The following is a 23037-nucleotide window of genomic DNA, read 5'->3' as shown; positions in this document are numbered from 1 at the left end:
TCAGGGCTGGGTGCAACGCTTCCCAGCTCAGAGGCAGGGTTCTCCCTTGGGAGGTGCAGTCAGATCTCTTTAAGCTGAAAGTCAGCTCCGTCTTTTAATTAAAAAGGGAGATACGCGATAAAATGAAAGATCCAAGCAGAGGCTCCAGAATTATTCCAATGGAGATAAAAGATCAGAGACACAGAAACTCAGAGAACAAATGATATTCTGATGTGGTCAAAAAGTTACCACCTCTCCAAAAATACCTCCTTGCTTTTCCTGAGAAGATTTGGAGCCTTGAAGCATCCTTGGTTAAATGCCCAGCAGGAGCCGGGGAAATACTCTGTCCTATCAGCTTTCACGCACACACCTTGGAAGAGAAAGGGCATCAGGAAAAATACAGGTGGAGACGGGAAGAGCTGGTGGAGTGAAGGAGAGAAGGGGGGTTGTCGGGAGAGCCAAGAATACACTCTGCCTCAGGGTGGCTGTGGTCAAGAAATTACAGGTTAAATATGGGATCCCAAAGTTATGTCACACACTCTGTTTTCTAAAGACCAATCTGAATGTGGGCATCAAAGAGGGTTAGGAGTCAACATACTTGACCTTTCAAAGGTCATCAGCTTTCAAAGTGAGCCAAGCAAGGCACGTCCACCCAGAGGGGTTCTGACTCACAGGGAAGACATCAATCTACAGGGCTGAGAATTCTGCTCACTCTGGTACCCCTCCTTTTTCTCCTGGAATGCCTCTGAAAGGACAAGCCATCCTGAGGTGTCCTTGTTGAGTCTCACAGACTGTCTCCCACCTCTGAATCCCAACCATTGTTAACACGTTATTTCCTTAACAAAAGAGTCCCTCGCTCTTTCTCACACCATTTTTTTTTTTTTTTTGCTTTAAAAAATTAAATTAAAATTTTAACTTTCTTTTTCCTCTTGGCTATGGACCATTAAAACAAACAGATGAAGACGGTTCTGTCATAGTTTGCAGAGCAGCACATAATAGTTACTCGTGTCCAACTCAGAAATGAGAAGGTACTGGCCTCGCTTCACAGCGATGTTTGGAAGCACAAGGGTTGCGTTTCACTTTGGGAAGGGAGCAGAATTACCCAGGCTTGTCTCTCACAAATGTAATTTTGGGGAAAATTATGCATGCAATACATTTTATTCCTATTTAAACACACATTAGAAAACGATAGCATTGCACTAGCATGGTATTTGCAGGACTGCAGAAGATCACTAATGAAAAGAATGAGCGATATTTGCCCTCTCCTATTTACTGAGGCCATGGCGGCAGGGTAGCCTTGCACCTTCTAAGAAGCCCTGAGTGTTTTCACGTGTCCTCCTAGGGAGGGCCTGCTTTACGCCCAGCTCAGGCTGGAGCAGGGAATGCATAGGAGATACTTGGAGCCCCCAACGACCCCCCCCCCCCCCCCCCACTTCTCATTAGAAACCCTTTAGATGTTCTCTGGCAGGTCTCCAAACATCAGGCATTCAAACCACCCCCTAAATCTGCCCATTGAGAATAATGGGAGTTTAGAATAATATGAAATTCACACATACCAATCTGGTCAGATTTTCTACCACAAATGTTACTAGGATTGCTTTGATTTTTTTTTCCACTTTCCTTTTATGCCTTGGGCCATGGATTGAAAAAAGAGAAGGTTTGTGGAAAGAGTGGTAAAAGGAATTTAGGGACTTCTTAGGAGGGTTTTAATTTCATCTTGGTACTCAGAAATGGGGTGAAACCCGATCCCCAATCCTTGCTTTCCTGTTTCGTCTCAGCTTTGTTTCTTATTCCTTCTGCTGATGGCAGTTATGAAAGACTATAGCAGCTCCCCCTTATCTGCCTGGGATGGGAATCATCCCTTTGTCCAGTGTATCCAGACTGTGTAGCTTACCTGCCTGCTAGTCACTTAGTAGCTTTCTGAGTTGTCAAATGGACTGCCACAGTATCACAGTGCTTGCATTCAAGCCACCTTTATTTTACTTAATAATGGTCCTAAGGTGCAAGAGTAAATGACGCTGGCATTTACTATCCCTAACTCAAAATAAGGCAATGCAGAGGTGCCCATGCCAGACATAGAATTTATACATTTTTTAAAAATTGTAGTCGAGGCAGAACTTCACATTAGAATAGAGATTGATTTGTGATGCACCAAATGGGAATATTGCGATTGCGATCTGTTAAACAAGGGGTGCCTGGGACAGGACTGTGAAATCCAATGGGTCCTTTAAGGAGAAATAGGAATAGGGGTGGATCTGAGGGCTTTAACTAGAGTAGAAAAGTGGCCTTCGGATACCAATGATATAATTTCTGTTTGCCAGGACTTTACAGTCTAGTAAAGGGAGAAATATAAGTGGGATAAATATAATCTCTGTTCCCCTTCCCTTCCCTCTCTGTTCCTCTCTCCCTCTCTTTTCACATTTCCTATTCTTTTCAACCAACACATGTGTTGAAGCCTTGTGCTGAGAATAGGAGAAGGGTATTCAACAGAGACTGGGAAGGCTTCTAGAGGAGGTGATAGCTTAAAAGAGGAACAATTCAACAAATCATGGATTAACTAGCCAAGGTAAGTGGAGTCAAGAGGCAGAGTGAGGCTTAATGGGAGTAATGGGGGTGGGTGGTGCAAGGGGTGCTGGGTGTGGGGAGGAAGGAAGGATGGGCCCAAAGGTAGGGTTTATGGGAGTAAAGAGGTTCAGCATACCATTCCTTCTCTGTGTACTCACATCATGCTTTCATAGTCCCTTAGTCTTTTTAAACATAGTCTTATTTTGAACTTGCCACCTCAAAATTATCCTATATAATAAAAGGCTAATATGCAAAATGACCTAACAGCAGAATGACTGATCGCTATGACACACACTGACCACCAGGGGGCAAACGTTCAATGCAGGAGCTGCCCCCTGGTGGTCAGTGTGCTCCCACAGGGGGAGCACTGCTCAGCCAGAAGCCAGGTTCATGGCTGGTGAGCGCAGCGATGGTGGTGGGAGTGGGCCTAAGCCAGCAGGCGGACATCCCCCGTAGGGTCTGGGGCTTCGAGAGGGTGCAGGCCGGGCTGAGGTCCCCTTCCCCCCACCCCACCCCGAGTGCACAAATTTCGTGTACTGGGCCTCTAGTGATAATAATAAAAGGAGAAGAGAGTAGATTTTATACTAAAGACAAAGAGACAGCAGGAAATGGTGTGATTAGTGACAGTGTCAAATGGGGGGACTAGAGATCTAAGGCTGGAGATTAGGCCCAGGATGGCAGGTTTAGCTGTAAAGGGCAGAGGCCACAACCTCCCTCAAGAACCTACGATAAACGCAATACAGAATACAGGTCATCCCATGGTTTCCATGCAGAGAGCTGTGCCTGTGTCAGAGGTGGCAGGGAACAGTAAGGGGTGACTTGCAGAGTTGGTGGAGGGGAATTGTGAGCATAGGACAGGCCCCATGCCATATAGCTGTCCCCGGGGCCCCCATCTTATGGAGTCATTGAGTTGGAACAGGATTTTGCAGGCCTCTTGTCTAACCCTCTCTAAAGGTGAAAGAACCAAGAGTGGCTATGTGACTTTTCCAAGTTCACCAAGTAATTGGGTGGGCAGAGCACAGTGTGGTGGAATGACAGCTGCCTTCCAGCTGCATGTGCCCTTTGCCAGGTGTTTATCGCTGAGCCTCCACATCTGTAAAACTGGATTATCAAATAATGTGTACACGTTTTTATTTGCTCATGATAGTTGCTTGTGAATTACAAATTCTTCTTCTGCCTTATTTTAGTCTAGAAATTGATACTATTCTAGGCACCAAAGAGAAGAAAACCTAAAAATCCCCCCACCCCATGCCCCACTGTAGTGTAGTGTTTACATTGACTTAGATTTCTAGCTGGAAGATCTTTTTCCCACTTAAAAAAATAATTTGTATCTTAGAGTTCCTTCTCATTGTACCAAAGACTAGTCATGTATAACATTATGCATGTGTGTGAACGCTGTGGACATACTGGGAGCAGAAGTGGGTGTGGCTTATGAAGTCAGAAAAGCTAAGACCTAGGGGTTAGCCCTTAAAAAGCAAATTTAACTAAACTGCTGCTTCCACTCCTCCTTGGTCTGCTCCATAAACTGCTCCCATCCCATTACAGGGGATCGGCTCCATTCTCAGTCCCAACTATGGACTTGAGCACATGGATCCCACCCTCTTCACCTATTCATGGGCATGGCTCAGCTACTGTCCCTTGTCTATGCTGTATCACCGTCTCCCCCATCTCTGTGGGTCACTTTCCCATCAATACACCAATGTGCTATAATCTTAAAACAAACTCTCTTCAGACTGTCCATGCTAAGCTATGTTCGCTTTTTCTTTTTGTTCCCTTTTATCACAGACATCTCTCAAAGGAGATGTCTACACCTGCTTTCCCCAGTTCTCCCAATTGCTTCTGGACTCACCGAAAGCAAGTCTTTGTTTTGCCATCCCACTGAAAGCTCTTGTTAAGGTCAATGATCTCCATGTTACTAAATCCAACAGTGAATTTCCAGTCTTTATCTTTACTGACTCAGCAGCAGCATTTGACACAGTTCATTACTCCTTCTGGAAACTCTTTCTTTTACAGGATACTCTTCTCTTTCGGTTTTCTTTACTTCTTTGGCTGTGACTTCTTAGTCTCGTTTGCCAGTTCAAGATTTCAGTCATTGAGATCCCTAGGCCTAGTCCTCAGACCTCTTCCTTCCATTTTCACTTCCTAACCTGATCTTCCTGTCTCCTCCCAAAGTCATATCTCTAGCTCATGCCACTCTCTGAACTTCATTCTCCACATCTTCACTTGGGTATCCAAAAGGAATTCAAACTCAATATGTCTAAAATTAAATGCTTATTTTCCTTCAAGAACGCTCTTGAATTCTTCCTCCACCCCAGTAAATAACAATTCCATCCTTATAATTGCTCATAACAAAAATCTTTTGCATTCTCCTTGTCTCTACACTTTCTCTCATAATCATATTCAAACCATCAGCTCATGCTTTTACCTCCTCCTTCAAAAATCTACCCTCAACCCACCTTTCCTGCTCCAGTTCAGACCACCATTATCTCTGCATGATTTCCCTCCATAAAAGTCTCACAACTGGTCTTGCTACTCACACTCTTGGACACTCCCCCTCCCCACCACCGCCCCCCGGCTCTTCTCAACATGGCAGGTGGAGGGAATCCTTTTAGGAAATAAACTAGCTCATGTCCCTCCTCTGCTCAAACTTCTCCAATGGCTTCTCTTCTCATGCTAAATAAAAAATGGAGTCCTTTCATAGTCTTCTGCCCCCACACCTCTCTGACCTCATGCCCACCACTTTCCCCCTTGCCCTTACCTGATGATTATGCATTGCACTTAGCATCATCAGATATGCTCTGCATCGATGCATTAATCATTTATTATTTATAAACAAACTTTACGGGGACAGGAGAGACACTGCTATGTCCCCATTGCCTAGAACAGCACCTGGTAGGTGTCAAGTCGTTGACACCTAATAAATATTTAATGAGTGAATTAAATTTCTCCCACTTTTTATTAACTTCAGCAAAGAGGGAACCTGAGTTCGTGTAACAACTGAAAATTCATAGTTAATTTTCACTTCCCCACCCCAGCCACCCAATTTCCCCATGAGTTTAGTTCTGCTGACCAGAAGAATTAGAGCAGAGGAGGGAAATGGGCAACATTTAAGAGTAACAACAATTTAACTTGAAAACTAAATTAATTTCCAAAGCACTTCTTGAATTCCACCCCTCGTCTCCCACCTGGCTCAGGTGCCTACCACTGCTCAGCTGACTCACCACGGGAGTCCAATAACTGGGAGGCCAGCCTCTGATCTGCTGCTCATTCAGTCCTCCATGAGGCTGCCACAGGGCCATCCTTAATGGAAAACGGTGTTGTCCCTGTGACTGACACTCTCTATAAACCGCAGGGCCATCCCCAGGTATACAATACAACCTGGTTACTTCAATATGTATGATATTGGAAGGCCACAGGTTTCTTAGCTAATTAAGCTTACATTTCTTTATTTTTTTCTACCTACTTTCACAAGGTATCAAGATTTTACTCTGCGCTCAAAAATATCCTCAGCTTTAAAACAAATGACCCTTGACTTTGAGCTATGGGTACCATTTGTAATCATACCTTGATGTTTATGAAGACACCATAATACCTTATGAAACAACCACAAAAAGGTGGGAGTCGGATTGATCCTTTCTGTGCCAGGTACCCTCCAGGAAGCAGCAGTATCCACATTTTCTAGTTGACGAAACTGAGGTTTGGAGATGAAGTCTCTTACCCAAAGCCTTAGGCCTCACTCCAAATTTCCTGCTGTTTCCACCATAAGGAATACTATAAAGCTGATACAAATATACATAAAAATATGTCCACATGTAATTTACTGAAAAAGACAACGCAGAACACTATTTTTGCCCAGATAATGCTGCTATGGAAAATGGTTATATGTGCAAAGGAAGCAGTGTAGATGCAAACAGTTGATCTTGATTTTATTGGACCACATGTCCTTCAAATTGTCACAGTCCTTAACAATGATACAGAAGTCAGATTCACATATTGAGAAAGCAAGCTTGAGAGGAGGTACTAGATTGTCTTGTTTCACTGCTTAGACTCAGCTGAAGGGAGAAAATTTCATAAACAGCAGTTGAGAAGGTTTTCTGGAGAAGGAGAAGAGGGTAAATTAAGGGAGATATCTAAAGCCAGAGAGAAAGAAGATGAACAGGAAAGACCCTCCCCGCCCCGGCTCCCAGGCAGTCTGGCTTGACACTGCAAACACTCTTCCCGCCTCCTAGATATTAACAGGAAAAATGCTGGCCAAGTAAATTCCAGGCTTCTCTAGGGCACTGCCTGACAGGCAGGATGCTGGGACTGATCCTGGCATTGCTGAGTGGAAAAGTCAGTGGGCTGGAAATCAGAAGGCCAGGGTATTCCATCCTGATTTGGCTGCCAATAAACTTTATTACCATGTAACCTTGGATAGGTCACTCGCCCTCTTTTGTCCTCGGCTACTCCATTTGTATAACATAGAAACTGAACTATGTGGTATGTTCTTTCCAATTCTAATGTCCTTTCCCATCCTAACAATCTATGATTACTATAGTTTAATTTCCCAGCATATCCCACCAGGACGGTTGCAGTATCCTCCTCACTGGTCCGCCTCTCTATCTCCATTCTGGACCCTGTCTATTGATCTTTTCTGCCGCTGAAGAATGTGCTACCTAAGAGGTGGATCAGGTCATCTCTTGCTCACAACTTCAGTGACTCTCCACTGCACGCTCCCCGGGGGACAGCCTAGCGCGTGACCAGAGATCACCAGGTCCCCGGCAACCAGCCTCACCCACTTCTTCAGCTCTGTCTCCTGCCATTGCCCGCCGTGGACTCTAGGACCTCATGATAAAAAACGGATGTAGTCTCTGAACATACCACATCGTCAGAGACATTTGTGTCCTGACTGTTTCCCTTCCAAGAAATCCATCCACCCCCTTTTCACCTGGATCACTAGCCTGCACCCTTCCCATTCTAGTTCAGTTTTATCTCCCTTAGATGCTTTCCTGATACTGCAAGATGAGTCCATGAGAAGATGCTCTCTCTAGCATCCCGCACTCAGTTCATGGTACTCGGACTCTTTGTTGTGATGTCTGTTTCTCCCCGAGGCAGAATGTTCCTGAAGTGGAGCAGCTGTTCGTATTTTTCCTTTGTCGCTTAACCCACCCCCAGTCTCACTTCCAACAGAGCCCAGTACATTTAACCTGGTTCATAGAAGGCACCCAATACATGTTTATGGAGCTGCACTCTGTGCTTCTCCGCTGCGGCGGTGCAGACTTCCTCCAGTCTCTGCACCGTCCGCCTGCAGCAATCCCTCGCTTGAATACAGTCCCAAAGGGGGACCAAGACAGGTTCCATCCATATTTCTTAACTTTACTTAGCTAGCTCCCCAAGAGCCTTGCAGCCCCAAATCTGTTAGTTTCAGAGTTGGCAGGTCAAAGGCAGGGCCCCCTGCTCTCCACCCCCTCCCCCCCAGTTTCTCCAGCCAGCAACGAAAAGGCCTCCCAGTCCCCTGGGTCTAGCTTGCTGTTACACTGGGCTCCGAGTACAGCATCGTATCTGACTCCATGAGGGTATTATTTTAAGCATTACTAAACACCCCTAACCTATCAACTCCTGGCTTTGTAGTCATTTCCAGTTGGAATGTCTTCAGGCTGAAAGAAGACAGGTTTGTGAAAAGACATAAACATCGTTGGTGAGAGGTGACATATGTTTTCTCCTAGCGAAAGCAAGGCACTCCCGTAGATTCTGCAGTTTTTGGACACTGCATAAAACACATCTCGTAGGCAATTAATCTCCTGGCAGGCTTTGAGTGAAGCAATTACTCCATGTTTTCCTTTGTCATTGTTCGAAAGTTTAACAGTGCATCTATCTACTTTATTCGTGTCTGGAAAGCCAAAGACCGCCTCACAACCTCTGCAGCAAACAGATGTAAAAACACTTAGTGTTCACACGTTTGATTTAAATATTGACAAATTTTTTCATTAGAACATTAAACCCTTAGCTTTATTCATCTCAAATGCTTGCCAGGAGAGTGACTTCCCCCATTAGAATGTCTCCCAGTAACTCAATACAAACTTTGCAAGCGGGAGAACCACAGAACCTGGTAGTCTGTGCTCACATTCTGCGGGGAGGCAGCTGTAACTGGTTAGGGACCGGTGCTGGAAATAGTATTTGGAGCTCTCTTGGCAGATTTCTTACATCGTTATTCAATATGAACTGCAAATCATATGCTCATAGTTATGAAAATGTCAGGAAACTCCTAGTGTTCATGCTTTGTTTGACAAAGCTATTTTCGAGTCGTGTTGTACCGCAGAGGCATCAAACATTTGGGATGGAGAAGAAAAAAACAGCCTCCCCCTCCCCACAGTTTTGAGAAGTTGGTAATTCGGTCCTATATGACAAGAGCTCAACTCCGAATGGATGGACGTACATTTCACACAGTCTTGATTAGTCCAGGATGTGTGTCAGGGCTACTAGAGGTCTGAGAGGAAATGCAAGAAACTTGTTCACTTCTTGCTCAGTTTGAATCAACTGAGCTTCAGATCAGGGTCAGCAAACTGTTTGACTCTTAACTCCTAGCGGCAGCTGAGCAAAGCCCAGGGCCAGGGCCAGGCATCAGAGAAGAGGGAGAGAGCCAAAAGTGAAGAAAAGTAAGGACTTGATGGAGAGAGGAAGGGGAGAGGACAGGGAAAGAGGAAGAACAAGAAGGAAGTGTTAAAGAAAAGCAAAATATGAGGAAAAAATGAATATCTAACAATAATGAAATAAATTTGTATGACATTTCCACATAGATATTATAATTTAAATTTAGATGCTCACCATTCTTGCAAGGTGTGTAAGGCTATTTTTAATTTAGCCTTTAAAAAACAATGTTGTGGAAATTTTGAAAAAGAGAAAAACACAAAGAAAAATATTAAAGTCACCATATCCCTAAACCCACAGATAATCATGAACAAGTATCATATATTTTTTAATTTACTTATTCTAATTTTTAAACTGATTTTAGAGAGAAAGGAAGGAAGGGAGAGAGAGAGAAACATCAGGCACACATACATCAGTTGCCTCCTCTGTGTGCCTGACTAGGGATCAAACTGGCAACCTGGGCATGTGCCCTGACCCGAGACCTTTCAGTATATGGAACAATGCTCCAATCAACTGAGCCACACTGGCCAGGGCTCATATATTTTTCAAAGCACACATACTAGTATATACACACAAATGAATTCTTTTTAAAAATTGGAATTATATTGGACATAGTTTCTTCTTTTTAATGTAATACATATATTCTATGTCATTAAATATTCTTCTAAAATATGTTTTTTTGGGCTGCAATTAAACATTTAGGTTGTATCTATTTTTCATTATTCATAAAATTGTTGAGATGAATATCCTTGTGTATGAATTTTTATATACATCTATGTTACCTCTCTAGGCAAAAACATTGAAATTGTTTTCTAGGTCAAAGGTACTAGTATGCACATCTTCAAGGATTTTTACATGTATTTCCAAATAGTCTTCTAAGAAAACTGCCATAATTTATATTTCTATCATCAGAATAGGATTTAGTGTCTATTTCCCTCACTCGCTGCTAACAATTACTTGCTAAGGTATCTCCCTAAGTACTATCACTTTTTGTTGTGTTGTTAATCCTCACCCGAGGATATTTTTTTCCATTGATCTTTTCAGAGTGGACAGAAGAGAAGAAGGGAAGGGGGAGAGAGAATGAGAGAGAAAGACAGAGAAAAACATCAATGTGAGAGAGACACATCGATTGGTTGCCTCCTGCATGGGCCCCAACTGGGGTTGGGGATTGAACCTGCCAACCCAGGTATGTGCCCTTGACTGGGAGACAAACTGGAAACCCTTCGGTGCGTGGACTGATGCTCTAACCACTTAGGACACTGGCTAGGGAGGTACTATCACTTTTTAAGATAACATTTCATTATTTTCCTTAGTGAAGTTAAATATCTTTTTTATATATTCACACATTTGTAAAACATTTGTATTTGTTATTATGTAAACTGCACATTTTGTGAATTTTCTCAGTCCACTCTACTATTGGTATTATTAGTCTTATTAGACAGACAGATTTTAAGACTAACTTATCCAAGATCACATAGTTAAGTGGCAAATTTGGGTTTTCTAAGTTGGCTTCATGTCATGCTAGGCACAATGTTCTTTTATAAATTCCAATGATAATAATGTCTTAAGTCCAATGTTAAAACCAAATCCACTGAATAACAAAATTAATAAAATCAAGAAAATTTGCAATAGTACAACAATGTACAGTGCCCCATCATAAGGAGTATCAAATATCTCGCTGGTCCTTGATTTTTAATCATGTTGCTTAAAGTCTTGTGCTTAGAATATTTGCAGAGATATAGCAGTGGCCTAATAACCACTTTTATAATGTGTTTTTTTTTTCATTTGTTATTGTGGTTTTTTTTTATCCTCACCCAACAATATGTTTATTGATTTTAGAGAGAAGGGAAGGGGGGGCAGGGAGAGAGAGAGAGAGAGAGAGAGAGACATTGATGGGTTGCCTCCCGTACATTTCCCGATGGGGGATCAAACCCACAACCTAGGTATGGGCCCTGACCAGATGACACTCCAACCGAGCCAGGGATATTATGTGTTTTATTTGAATGATCTCTAGTTTCTCTTCCAGAATGGCAGACAGTAAATCTGTAGAAAGAGATACAGAGGAAGGTGACTATGATATACAGGGATGCTGTGTTGGCTGATGGTGTGTTCTGCTGGTCAGGGGGCAGCTACTAAAATAGTTGACTGATTGACACTGGGGGCACTCGTGAGTAGAAATGAACTCTGAAATGAGGGAGGGGCCATCCTGCTTTCCTTTGGGCCAAACTTCACCTGGAGCATCAGGCTTCACTCTGAGCACCAGAGTTCAACAGGGTCATGCATATACCATCCCTCAAGGAAAGCAGAGACAGGGCTGGCAAAGAGAACTAAAATCATGTCCTCAGAGGAATGGCTGAAGGAGCCAGAGAGGTGATCCTGAGGAGAAGACTTGAGGGAACATGAGAACAGATTCCAAATGCTTGAAGGACACTGTGTGTGCCCTATTGGACAGATGTGCTATTTGAGTTCCCACCTCATCTCCTTATCTCCAGTCACAAAACATATTTAGGGACAGCCTACCAGGTGCCAGGCACTGTTCCTGCCCTTGGGGATGTAGCAGTGGACAAGGCAGAGTCTGCTTTAAAGGAACATGCCTCCTAAAGGTATCTGCTACATGGATGTTGAGGATGGATAGATGCAGGGTGAATGAGTCAAAGACTGTACTTACCAAAATGGAGAACAGGGGAGAACATTTGGATTGAGATGGCAAATGAATGGTGTCCTCAGAAATGGATGAAGAGCACTAGAAAACGCCCGTGCCTAGAAAGCTGAAGCCAAAAGGCCCGAGAAAATGCCGATTTGTTCCTTCTTGCCCATGCTCCTGTCACTAAATCACATCTCCAATTAAAGCTCCACCTGCTCAAGCCGTGTTGATGACCTCCTATTGCTTTCAGGACAAAGTGCAAATTCCTTAACCTGATGCATAAAGTAACACAAAAATTGGAGCCAGTCTTCCTTTCCAGTCTCAGGCTCTGCTGTTCTGGCAAAGAGAAAAAGACTCAGAAAACTCCTGCCTGGAGTTGGCTCAATGCAGGCCAGGGCAGCCTTCAATGAACTTTATTGGTTCCTTCGTTCAGCCCACATTAACTGAGTGCCTGGCCTCAAGCTATGACAGCTGGTGCCGGTTCCAGTGCTCAAGGAGCTCATGGTTTAAGAGGGAGTAGCAGCTAACTATTGACATGTCTAAGGGCTACTGCCTGTGATGTGGCAATGACAGGGAAGGATGCAGCGGTAGTTCTACTCATTCACCCTACAGATATCGAGTATTTACTATGTGCCAGCCAGTGCCCCTGGTTCCAGGGCTCAGTAGCATACCAAGGGCAGGACAGGGGAGCAGTCTTCTTTGGTGCAGCAAATATGGGGTGCAGGGTCTGTGGAGAATTTAAAAATAACAATGAAACCATCTATCATTTAGTCTGCTTTCATTAGCAGTATGTACGTGCAATTCTAACAATGTCATATGAGATGCTCCTCCTGCCAGAGTGATGCTCCCACAGCCCTACCCTTGGTACTCCACTGCTGGGGCTACAGCAGTGAACAACACATTCCAGTTGGTTGGGGCAACTCTTTCCTTCCAACTTTAATATTAGAACTGCCCATACTGGCTGGCCACTGGCCCATCCAGCAGCAGACCTCAGCTTGATGTAACATGTGACTACATTCTGGCCAAAGAGATGTGAGCAAATGGGAAGTATATTGTCTAGGGGTCAGGCCCTTGCAGAGGAAGAAAGAGAGAGGAAGGAAGGAAGAAAGAGAGGAAGGGAGGAAGGGAGAGAGGACGGTGTCCTTAAAATAGAAAAATAAAAAGGGTGTGCTTCAGACTGGAGTGTAGCCATGAAGATGCTGAAGAAGCATCTAGGATGAGATCAATGCCACAGGTTGAAACTGGCAGAGGTCCCTAATATAGACCGAGCCTGGGCTTCAGGGAGAGCACGGGGAACTGAACTACCCATCCAGCACTGGGCAGCCTCCTCTGGACTGGAGAGAAATCAATTTTGTTTAAACCATTATCTATCTATCTATCTATCTATCTATCTATCAATCATCTATCCATCTGCTCATTCATTATAATACCAGTTTAGACTGTATCCTAATTAATAATGAGAGAGACAAGTAAAGGACATATATAGTTCATCCGGTGATAACTGTGCACAGAAAATAAAGGGGTGGGGAGAGTGAGTGCTGGTGGGAGGGGGCTGCGATATCACTGGTGCTGTTAGACCCGCATCATGGTCTCATTCAGTTGTCACTAGCCACCTGTGCCTGTTTCAGCCCAAACAGAGATGTGAGGTGAGTATAAAATACACTCTGGATTACCCCGGCCTCACCCCCAGAAAAGAAGAAATAAAGAATGTAAAATATCTCATTAATATTTTGGATCTATCAGGTTAAATAAAATATATTCATTATTTTACCTGTTTTTACTTTTTAAATTGTGGCTCAGACAATGTTAAATTACATATGTGGTTTGCATTTGTGGCTCTCATGACATTTAGCCTCCTGATAGCAACTCCTCATGGTCCCCCCACCCAGTTCTCCCTGGAGCCTGTTGCCCCGACCCTGTCATGGATTACCCAGCAGCACCATCATAGTCTGTCCATGGTCTTGTTCATGGGGAGGGGGTCCTGTTCTCCAGGTGTCAGAGTTTATCAAGAATAATCATGATCATCCCATAGACCCCTTTCACGACCCAGGAAAGAAGGCAAAGTGCCCAGCTACCTCTTTGGAGAACAGTTGAGAAGCACTTAAAGGTGTTGCCTCTCAAAGGAATACACCTTCTGCCGGAAGCCAGTCCATCCTTGCTGCTTGACACAGTCGCTGCAGGAAAGAAACATCTGCACAGCATATGTTTCAAGGGACCTGGCGTATATGGCATACTGTTCTTAATATGTTTGCTCCCCTTAGCGCTATGTGTTTTAACCAAGGTCACCTCTCCAAGAAAGGTTGTTTCCCCAGGTAGGGATTTTTCCCTGAGGTTAGGGAGGGGATACAACCCCTTAATTAAGTGCCAGGCGGGTAGTTAAGCTACATAATCTTTACTCCCTGGAATGGCGATAAGAAACGCCCTAACCTTTGTAATAGAAATTGACAGGATTAAAATCGGCTGGTATAAATACGGATGTAACAAGACAATAAACATCAGATCCTCATCAGATCCTGATCAGTTCCTAACCAGAACTCCGACCAGAACTTTGGCTGGAGATTCTGGCTAGAGGTCCTGACTAGGCTGCTGATCAACTGAAGGCTGTCTCCGTGTCATTCCTTCTTCGCGACTCCGTCCACACCTTTGGGGACCCCTGGACCTGCTGGGGTTGGACTCCAGCATCTGGCGCCCGGTCGGGGATCGCACCGGCTTGGAGCTGAGGGCTCGGCGGGCACCTTTCCCCTGCGGACGCTTCGCTCCCATGGCGCAGTTCGTGTTCGACAGCGACTTGCACTCCCTGCTGCAGCTGGACACCCCCATCCCCACTGCACCCCCTGCGCGCTGGCAGCGCAAAGCTAAGGAAGCCTCGGGGCCTGCCCCCTCACCCATGCGGGCAGCCAATCGGTCCCACACCACCATCAGGACCCGGGGCCGCACTCGGGACAAATCCGGCTCCAAGATTCAGACCACCCCCAGCAAACCTGGCGGGGACCACTATATCCCCCATCGCAGTGCGACCCAGATGGAGGTGGCCAGCTTCCTCCTGAGTAAGAAGAACAACCGTTCGGAAAACAGCCAGACGCCCACCAAGAAGGAACATCAGAAAGCCTGGGCTTTGAACATGAACGGTTTTGATGTGGAGGAAGCCAAGATCCTTCGGCTCAACGGGAAACCACAAAAAGTTCCAGAGGGTTACGAGAACAGACTGAAAGTCCTCTACAGCCAGAAGGCCACGCCCGGCTCCAGCAAGAGGACCTGCCGTTACATCCCCTCTCTGCCGGACCGGATCCTGGATGCCCCTGAAATCCGCAACGACTATTACCTGAACCTGGTGGATTGGAGCTCAGGGAATGTGCTGGCCGTGGCGTTGGACAACAGTGTGTACTTGTGGAGCGCCAGCACTGGCGACATCCTGCAGCTGCTGCAGATGGAGCAGCCTGGAGACTATGTTTCTTCTGTGTCCTGGATCAAGGAGGGCAACTACCTGGCTGTGGGCACCAGCAGTGCGGAGGTTCAGCTATGGGATGTGCAGCAGCAGAAGCGGCTTCGGAACATGACCAGTCATTCTGCCCGAGTGGGCGCCCTGTGTTGGAAAAGCTACATACTGTCCAGTGGCTCACGCTCTGGTCACATCCATCACCATGATGTTCGGGTAGCAGAACACCATGTGGCCACACTGAGTGGTCACAGCCAGGAAGTGTGTGGGCTGCGCTGGTCCCCAGATGGACGACATTTGGCCAGTGGTGGCAATGATAACTTGGTCAATGTGTGGCCTAGTGCTGCTTTAGAGGCGGGCTGGGTTCCCCTGCAGACATTCACCCAGCATCAAGGGGCTGTCAAGGCTGTAGCTTGGTGTCCCTGGCAGTCCAATATACTGGCAACTGGAGGGGGCACCAGTGATCGGCACATTTGCATCTGGAACGTCTGCTCTGGGGCCTGTCTGAATGCTGTGGATGCCCACTCCCAGGTGTGCTCCATCCTCTGGTCTTCCCACTACAAGGAACTTATCTCAGGTCATGGCTTTGCCCAGAACCAACTGGTTATTTGGAAGTACCCAACCATGGTCAAGGTGGCTGAGCTCAAAGGTCACACAGCCCGGGTCCTAAGTTTGGCCATGAGTCCAGATGGGGCCACGGTGGCATCAGCAGCAGCAGATGAGACCCTACGCATGTGGCGCTGCTTTGAGTTGGACCCTGCACGGCGGCGGGAGCAGGAAAAGGCTAGTGCACCCAAAAGCAGCCTTATCCACCAAGGCATCCGTTGAGGACCAACTCATCACTTCAGTTTTTATGTTTGCTTTTTTTATTTTTCTAATAAAGTCATGCATCTCTTCTCCTTGCATGAAAAAAAAAAAAAAGCCAACAGGATACAGAACCTAGAGACAGAACCTAGAAAGAGAACCTAGAGACAGGACTTGGCTGGAGATCCTAGACAGAACCCAGACACAGAACCTAGGGAGAGAACCTAGAGACAGAACCTAGACACAGAACCTAGAAACAGAACCTAGCAAGAGAACCTGGCTGAAGAACCTAGAGACAGATCCTACACAGAACCTAGAGACAGAACCTAGCGAGAGAACATGGCAAAAGATCCTGGACAGAACCTGGCTACAGAACTTGGCTGGAGAACCTAAACAGAACATGGCAGGAGAACCTGGATAGAACCTGGCTGGAGAACCTGGCTGGAGAACCTAGCGAGAGAACATGGCAAGAGAACCTGGACAGAACCTGGCTGGAGATCCTGGCTAGAGGAACCTGGCTATGCTGATCAACTGAATGCTACCTCCGTGTCCTTCCTTCCTTCTTCGCCGACTCCGTCCACACCTTTGGGGACCACAACTGGACTGCCCAATATGCAAATCCACCATGAAAGGTTTGCCTTTAAGTTAAATTTTTTCCTAGAGGGCGCTTGTTTAAAAAGTGGCATTTGAGAAACTCTAAGGCACAGTGTCCAAGACTGAGGGCTTTGGAATCAGATAAAGCTCTGCCCTTCCCTGGTCGTGTGGCTTTGAATAACTACCTCACTACTTCAGGCCTTTAATCATGTCCAATGCCAGGGTATCATCCCCACACCTCACACCATGGCTCCACCTTTCACACACATGCCCTGGATAAGGCCAATTCTCAGACTATAGACTCCATGCCTCCAGCCTTTCCTTCTAAGAAGCTATTCAGAGTCAGGAAGACGGATAAAAAAATCTGACTACAAAAATATGAATCACCTTCACTTCCACTCCCTGGTGAAAAAATTCTGCCAATGGGGAGTGGGCTGGGAAAGGCAGTGAAAGGCAAACCACGTTTTCATGGGAGTACACACAGCAAATCTCCAAACTCCTCTCCTGTACACACGGCATTCTGCCTGGAGGCTCAGGGTCAGGACTGCGTGAAAAAAAAAAAGTAACCAAAATGGCTTTTCAAGAAGGAGGAAAAACAAGGCAACCCGGTGTGTCATCAGTGGAATGTCCTTTGCTCATAGGCCCTTGGATGACGCCAGCCAGAAATGGCCTGTGGAGGTGATGGTGGCTGATGCACGATGAAGTGTTTCATTAACACTGCCAAACCGTGACAGCATATACAGGTCCAAATGCTACACCTTCCTGTGTCACTCAGACATAAATCTTACCTTACTTCACAGGGCCGGGAACAGCTTTCATCCACGAGCTACAGAGCGGACCAAGTGCTTTAGGTGCGTTATTCCATTTCACCGACCCGCAGCACTGGGAGCTCGGTATCGGTAACCCGAGATTACCAAGGCTCAAAGAGCCTTCTCAATTTCACCCAGTGAAATGGGGGTTAGAATTGGCTCCAACTAATTCGTAACTGGTCTACTCTGCTGCTAAAAATATAGAAGGTGTATGTTTACACTTATTTTATTTTTAAATATATTTTTATTGATTTCAGAGAAGAAGGGAGAGGGAGAGAGAGATAGAAACATCAGTGATGACCAAGAGTCATGGATCCGCTGCCTCCTGCACGCCCCACACTGGGGATTGAGCCTGCAACTCAGGCATGTGCCTGACCGGGAATCAAACCATGACCTCCTGGTTCATGGGTTGACGCTCAACCACTGAGCCACGCTGGCCACGGGAATGTTTATATTTATGATGAAATATTAAAGACTTATACATTGGACTCATTTTACCTTGAGTGTTTTAATCACTTTGATGCTAGTGAACTGATCTCCCCGACTAGGACGCAGACTTTGTTTGTCACTGAGAATGCCTTGGGAAGGACATGTGCAAAGCGGAGCCAAGGTGGCATCATGGAGAAAGGACAAGACGGGGAGGTAGACACGCCCTTTCAGCCAGCTGGGGTGACGCTGGGGCATTCTGTAAACCTCTCATGTCTCTTCTTGCTTATCAATGAAATGGGAAGACTTACCACCTACACTATCTGCGTCGCAGGACTTTTGTATGAGAATGCAGGTGAAAATGCTTTTGTGAGCCACAAAACCCTCTGTGCATGTATCAGACTAACCAGTGGGTGAATGGGTGTGAGAAAAGAGCAAAGACTGGGAAGATTGAATTCCTTCTATAGGTCCAGATAATTTTGGGAAATATGATTTCATTATTTGTTTGAGAAAAGAAAATTACCCTGTTTTTAATCCAAACCAAACTGAATTAAAATATAGCATGTGCCAAATTGGGTTTCTGCTTAAAAAGCACTTTCCATACATTATTTCATTTGATCCTCAATATCACCCGATGAGGCAGATATTTTAAAGATGAGAAAAATAAACTTGAAGAGATAGAGTAGCTTCTATTTGATCATCTGGCTATACATTGGCAAGGTGGGGACTCAACGGACCAACAGATACGTTGATGTTACATCTAATGTTCTTTCTTTATTCAGTTTCCTCTGAGCAGAGCCTCCATTCTCCCACCCCCCTCTATTCCCTGCCAAAAAAATGTTTAGCAGCATAGCATTTCACATCATTGATCAACCACTGGTCTTAGTTAATCGGGTGTTGGTAGAGAAGCATATTTACTTTCTAGTACTATCCTATCACTCAGAGGTTTCGGAAGACAGTAGACTTGGCCTCTACCCTCAGGTAGCATGTAATTCCTCTAGACAGGCAAGATATACAATGTTGAAACACTGGAGAAGTGTTGTGTTAACCCATATAGCCTGGAACCTAAGTGTAACAGCTCTGGCATAGAAAAACACTAATGGGGGCTGCAGTAGTCAGAGAAAACTTCCTGGGGGAGGGGAAACATAAACTTCCTCCGAAGGTCATGGCAGAATGGAGGCCAGAGACTACATCCTGAGCCCATGCCAAGTATTCCTCTTACTACACAGATGAGTGCCAAAGGGAAGAATAGATTATACATTTAACATGCCCTTTTATTTGTAGATAGGTGTCTGTGAATGTCTGTTATCTAAAAGGTTGGTTCATATGTTAATCAAAATGACCATCACATATTGGTAGAATCATCGAGAACAGTGCTCAGAATGACTTACTGCTTTTGCGAAAGAGCTATAGTTTCTGAGGTACTACATTAAAAAAAACGAAAGAAAAGAAAAAGGTATTCTTTTATGTGGGTTCCCCAAAATGCAGCCTGGCAATCTAAAAGCCCAAAGTAGGAAAGCTTCCCCATTTGAAACCGCCTTTAAATCTACCATACGCAGATTCACCAGGCATAACATTCAAAAAATGGTGACACAAAATGTCTGCACCATCTTTTCAAGTCTGACGCCGCCAGTTTAATGGTGGACATCACTGTTCGGAGCAATCCGTTTTGATCCGAGGAGATATGAAACACAGCCACCCACAGCCGGAATGCGAGGATCCTAGAGAAGAGCGTGGATTAACTTGAAAGTACAGGGAACAGGATGGCCTCGTTTTCTTAGTGACCGAGAGTTCACAAGAAACTCCCCATTTGTTTCAACACATTGTAAATCTGCGTCTCCAGTGCAAGCTATGTGCCTGGCATAGAGTGAGTCCTTCAGAAATAAATGTTGAAGGAATGAAGAGCTGCTTTCTTTGGTGATTTTGTACTTTATAGTGCTTTGAGAGTCCTTATTATAAACATAATAATGTCGACCATTTTTTGGCACATGCATGCTGAGCACTTTAGAAATATGATCTTATTTGCACCATGCAATAATCACGAGAGGCAGATATTACTACTCCTGTTTCACAGACGGGAAACTGAGGCTTAGAGAAATGAAGCAATTTGCCCAAGTTCACACCCAGGTCCACCAAATGCCTAAGCCCATGACATCAACTCTTTGTACAAAGCTATTCAAAATTGATGTGCACCATACAGGAATAGAGAGAGCAAACACAGAAAATAGAAGCAATAGTAATAAAAATAGCTAACATTTATCAGGTATGTATACTTCTGAAATAATATACATACTATATCTCATTTAATTTTCATCACAACCCTAAGAGGGAAGTTTTATTTATCCCCTTATACAGATGAGTAAAAAGAAATATACAAGAATTTAAGAAATTTGTACAAGATCACCTAGTTAGTAAGTAGTGGATTAATGTACCAGATATGAAACTGTACATATTACTTAAAATACTATTGTTAAAAAAACCCAACCAAGAGAGGGAAAATGGTGGCCAAATAGATAGACCTGTTGTGCACCTTCTCCCAGTGCCAGACTGAAAATACAACTAAATTGTAGAACGTTCACCTGGAATTACCAATGGAGGTCCAGCTAAGGAGGAGACAGATCAAGGAAAGACAGAAAACACCTGGAGATGGGTAGGAAGGGTGAGGTTGAAAGAGGAGCTGACCCAGCTCCCAGGGGCAGCAGGCCTGCAGGCTGAGAGAAGGGGGAGCCTGGGCTATGGGAGGGGCTGTTCCCTCAGAAGACAGAGGCCTGGAACCCAGGCTGGGCCCCAGAGCCCAGAATACCAGAGCCGAGGCCAATGGCCCATGTAACATCCAGCCTCAAAAGGCTGCAGGGCCAGTTGGAGAGAAAGACTGGAGCCAGTTGGGGAGAAAGCCTCAGTCTCTTTTTTTTTTCTCTAAACCCAGAGCACAGGAGTTTTCATTTGCAGCTACTCACTGGAGGCTTTGGTGCACAGAGGGATAGAGGAGGATATAAACAAGTTGGAAGAATATACCATGTTCATGGATTGGTAGAATCAACATCATTAAAATGTCCATACTACCCAAAGCAATCTATAGATTCAATACATCCCTATTAAAATACCACCAGCATATTTCACAGAGCTAGAACAAACACTCCAAAAATTTATATGGAACCCAAAAAGACCCTGAATAGCCGTAGCAATCTTGAGAAAGAACAAAGTTGGAGGGATTACAATACCAGATATCAAGTTATAATACAAAGCTACTGTACTCAGAACAGCCTGGTAGTGGCACAAAAACAGGCATATAGATCAATGGAACAAAACAGAGACCCCAGCAATTGACCCCAGCCATTATGCTCAATTAATATTTGTCAAAGGAGGCAAGAGCATGCAATGGGGTAAAGACCGTCTCTTCAATAAATGGTTTTGGAAAAACTGAACAAGTACATGCAAAAAATGAAACTAGACCACCAACTTACACCATACACAAGAATAAACTAAAAATGGATAAACAACTTAAATGTAAGTCGTGAAACCATAAAAATCTTAGAAGAAACCCAGGCATCAAAGTCTCAGACATCTCTCATAGCAATATGCTTACTGATACATCTAGGGCAAAGGAAACTAAGGAGAAAATAAATAAATGGGACTACATCAAAATAAAAAGCTTCTGCACAGCAAAAGAAACCATCAACAAAATGAAAAGGGGGCCCACTGCATGGGAGAACATATTTGCCAATGATACATCCAATAAGGGGTTAATTTCCAAAATATATAAAGAACTCAAACAACTTAACAAAAGGAGGACAAACAATTCAGTTTAAAAATGGGCAAAGGACCTAAATAAACACTTTTCCAAGTTGGACATACAGATGGCCAAGAGACATATGAACAAATGCTCAAAGTCACTAATCATCTTAGCGATGCAAATTAAAATGACAACGAGTTATCTCACACTGGTCAGAATGGCTATCATCAACAAATCAACAAAGGACAAGTGTTGGTGAGGATGTGGAGAAAAGGGAACCCTAGTACACTGCTGGTGGGAATGCAGACTGGTGCAGCCACTGTGGAAAATAGTATGGATTTTCCTAAAAAAAAAAAAAAAAAAAATGGAACTCCCATTTGACCCAGTGATTCCACTTCTAGGAATGTATCCTAAGAAATCTGAAACACCAATCAAAAACAATATATGCACCCCTATGTTCATAGCAGCACAATTCACCATGGCTAAGATTTGGAAGCTGCCCAAGTGCCTATCAGTAGATGAGTGGATAAAAAAACTGTGGTACACCTACACAATGGAATACTATACGGAGGTAAAAAAAGAAGGAGCTCTTATCATTTGCAATAGCCTGGATGGACCTGGAGAGAATTTTGCTAAGCAAAAGAAGCCAGTCAGAGAAAGAAAAGTATCACATGATCTCACTCAGATGTGGAATCTAATGAACAAAATAAACTGATGAATAGAATAGATCCAGAGTCATAGAACCATGGAACAGACTGAGGAATTTCAGAGGGAAGAATGGGGTGGGGGAGTGAGGGTGGGGTGGAGAGATTTACCGGGGAATTTATATGCATATATGCATAGCCCATGGACATAGACAATAGTGTGGTGACGGCCTGGGAGGGGTGAGTGTGGGGTGTAGGGGGTCATTGGGAAAACAAAAACTAAAGCACAACAACGAAAAAAACCCAAAGGGGACATCTGTAATACTTTCAACAATAAAGGTAAATTAAAAAAAATACCCAACCATCTTATTTGTGCCTAATTTACCCCTACTTAGCAAAAATTAGACTATAACAATATAAAGGCAAATAATTCTGATTAATCAAAATATTACAGTGAATGGAGAATTTATGGCCTATCCAATAAGGTCCTAAGCTCAAGGTGAAGCTGGTTCATGATCCCTCCCAGGAATTCACTGGGATGGCTCTATGATTCCCCTCACTGTTCACCCCATTTCTCAGCGGTGCTGCAGGCCGGTGATGCCTGTTTGAATTGTGTCCATCAGAAAAGGCAACGTGTCAGTGTTATGAATACATCTTAAACAACTTCTGTCAGAACTGTCATTGCCCTGAGCCCCTGCACTGACAGACCACCTAAGCAGGTCTCCCCCACCCTTTCTCTAAAGGTGCTGCAGGGCTGCGGAACCCTCAGTCTTCCA

The 23037-nt window shown here is 44.5% G+C and overlaps 1 protein-coding gene and 1 pseudogene across 2 annotated transcripts in view; one reads left to right on the top strand and one right to left on the bottom strand.

The window, feature by feature from the left end:
- The window catches only part of ROR1 (receptor tyrosine kinase like orphan receptor 1), a 399382-nt gene that overhangs the window by 47208 nt on the left and 329137 nt on the right, over nt 1-23037 (bottom strand). The gene's annotated exons all lie outside the window — the stretch shown is intronic.
- On the top strand, nt 14577-16145 carry LOC139003432 (cell division cycle protein 20 homolog pseudogene; annotated as a pseudogene).

This window comes from Myotis yumanensis, unplaced genomic scaffold (genome assembly GCF_028538775.1).
Source record: "Myotis yumanensis isolate MYYU_CA2020_CCGP unplaced genomic scaffold, mMyoYum1.0.hap1 SCAF_2, whole genome shotgun sequence".
In the NCBI taxonomy this organism is placed as follows: domain Eukaryota; kingdom Metazoa; phylum Chordata; class Mammalia; order Chiroptera; family Vespertilionidae; genus Myotis; species Myotis yumanensis.
The sequence above is the reverse complement of the archived record's forward strand: the minus strand, read 5'-3'. Positions and strand labels throughout refer to the sequence as shown.